The sequence below is a fragment of the Schistocerca gregaria genome, chromosome 1 (genome assembly GCF_023897955.1).
Source record: "Schistocerca gregaria isolate iqSchGreg1 chromosome 1, iqSchGreg1.2, whole genome shotgun sequence".
In the NCBI taxonomy this organism is placed as follows: Eukaryota; Metazoa; Arthropoda; class Insecta; order Orthoptera; family Acrididae; genus Schistocerca; species Schistocerca gregaria.
In genome coordinates this window covers 112,302,298-112,305,322 of record NC_064920.1, presented here as the reverse complement: position 1 = coordinate 112,305,322, position 3,025 = coordinate 112,302,298, and positions in this window count along the sequence as shown.

Sequence of the window (3,025 nt, the reverse complement as noted above, 5' to 3'; positions counted from 1 at the left end):
TGCTGAAACGTTTTATTTCAGCTACTTAAGCTATTAGGGTCATTGCAAATGTTGGCGATATACATCTGAGTAAATAAGCTTACCACACCCATTTTCATTCTCGGATTTCGTATGGCGGCATATTCTGGGGTAACTCATCATTGAGTAAAAGTGTCCATAGCACAAAAACGTGTAATCAGAATAATAGCTGGAGCTCATCCAAGATCATCCTGCAGACACTTAGAGCTAAAAATCTTCACTGTAGTCTCACTTATGAAATTTATTAACAATCCGAACGAATTCAAAAGTAATAGCAGTGTACATGGCTACAACACTAAGAGAAAGGATGATCTTCACTACTAAAGGTTAAATCTAACTTTGGCTCAGAAGGGGTAAATTATCGCTGCCACAAGTCTTTGGTCACCTACCTAATAGCATCAAAAGTCTGACAGATAGCCATAAAGCATTTAAAAGGAAATTAACAGAATTTCTTAATGGAAACTCCTTCTACTCATTAGATGAATTTTTGGATATAGTAAGTGGGTAATTTCCCAACCCCCACAAAAAAATTAAAAATATTGTCATGTAATATTTTGTCTAATCTAATGCCATTTATAGACACCTTTAATTAACCTGGCACATTCCACATTGTTACAAAGTGTCGTATTCATAATCTATGAAACAAGTACTAATCTCATCTAATCTAAAGAACCTGCCACCAGAATTCTCATGAATCCTCAGGGTGAGGAAGCAAAGGACTTGCACAAAAGTCATTATCTCAACAATTTCAAGCAGTGTAACCATCCGGTGTGTCCACCAGGAGATGCAGACCCCAACTGAATTAGTGGGTGCTGATAACGCTGTTTAGCGCCTGTAAACGTCACACACACACACACACACACACACACACACACACACACACACACACTCCAACTGAATTAGTACACACCTCCACCACCAGAGGGCGCTCACATCTGTTATGTAATCCAAGATGGCGGCAAACAGTGTATTTGCCATGAGGTCTGGACTCACTTAGTACACTGTACCGGCACCAGAGGGCGCTGTCATCCGTGACTCCAGGTGACAATGGAAATACAGTTATTCAAAATGGCTGCATACAAAGTGCTCACCATGAGGCCTAAGACATACACAACCCGACTGCGCTACTGTATATTTGGAATTTTCTCGAATTCCACGCCCACCAAGTCCACAGTAGCGCAGTCTGGCCCTGTGAAGTCATGCTGTCGTCTCCGCAATGGTACTCGGCTTCTGTAAATTGATAGTGTTCTCCAGGCCGAGAAACTACTCAAGGCCCGAACCCTCCACGAATACCCTATAAAGGTAGAGGCTCACAAGACACTTTACTCGCCCCACAGTGTTACCTAAACCCAGCTGTTGGATGGTTTCGTGGAGGACGAAATAACTATCTGATCAGGGCGTTACTGCTGCCCATAGAGTTATGAAAAAGGAAGCTGCCAAATTGGTGCCCACTCCAACGTTATTCCTGACTTTCGGTTGGTTAACGCCATATAAAAACGCAGCCAAATGTCACTTGTAGCAGGAATGCACACGAAGGCGCCTGTCCACCTCCTTCCCCTGCTGCGTTCATTGTCATGGAGACCATGCTGCTGCTTCGCTTTCTTGTCCCGTCTATCAAGACAAGGTGGCTGTTAGGAGATAATGGTGAAGGAGAAGGTACCTTTCCTGTTGTCCAGAAACTGTTGGCGAACCATAAACAGACTGTCCCTTCGTTGGGAAGCTATAGCACAGTGTTACCCTCTCCCTGTCCCACAAAAAACAAGGCTACACAAACTTGTGACTTAGAGTTCAGTTAGATTGTGGCAAAGTCGCCTCTCCAAGCTGACGCTTGGTCTCCAGCTTACTGAGCTGTAAATTTTGCTACCCGTTCTTCGCCCTCACCAGCAAAGTCGGTTGCAACGCCGCCAGCGAACCGACAATTCAAAAAGGCACATTCCTGGGAAGACTACTTGCATATCTCTAGTTCGCAGCCGTCTGCCTTTAGATGATTGTTTCGGCTTTTGGCGACTGGCGGAAGAGCCAAACTGTCTGCCCCTGTCGGACTTATGAGCCAGCTCTGACTCGTCGGTCCATTTTAATTGACACACTGGGGAAGCTCCATTGATTCCACTAGTGGCCGTCCTCCCTCGACAGCTCGCCCTAAGTGGCCGTCGAAGTGAGTTTCTTCATTCTCTGGTATTCCTAAATTTTATGGGCCTTTTACAATGGAATATCCATGGCCTTAGATCTAACAGGGCAGACCTCCAGCTGCTCCTGCAGTCGCAGTGTCCACTTGTCTGTCACCAAGAAACCAAGCTCCGTCCTCAAGACCATTTTGCTGTCTCCCATTTTACTTCACTATGGATGGACGTTCCCCTCATGGTGGCGTCCTGCTGCTTCTACGAGATGACGTTTGTCATTGTCCTCTCGCCTCGCACACCCACCTGCAAGCAGTTGCTGCCTGTGTTTTCCTTCTCCAATTTACGTTTTCCGTCTGCACCATTTACATGCCTTCGTCTTCTGCTGTCACTAGGGCAGACCTTATGCAGCTTCTTGCTCAGCTTCCTCCATCCTTTCTGCTCCTCGGTGACACCAATGCCCATCATCGTCTGTCGCCTCTCCAAGAGGTTCTCTTTTGACAGATCTTCTTAATCATCTTAATAAGCAACCCAAGCCACAAATCACTTAAGCAAGAAAGGTCATTTCAGAGAGGTACAAAAATACCTTCTGAAGGAACAACACGGTATTGTATGGAAGCAAAATAAGCTTTTTTGTGACCTTTTAATCTCAGGTATTTGAAAGAAATTTCTGTAAAAGCTGCTTAGCTCATGTTCCTCAATTTGGTGAATTTTGTTACCAGTATAGTTTGCAGTATTCGTGAATGCCCTGGAACATTGTATTAACAACTCTCTGAACTGCTGGTTCAGTGAAATTGCTCTATATTTTGTGACGTGGCCTAAACAGCAAGAAGTTGGCTTTGATTAGTTTGGCAGAAAGGGAGTTAATAGCAAACCAGTTACTCGTCCAG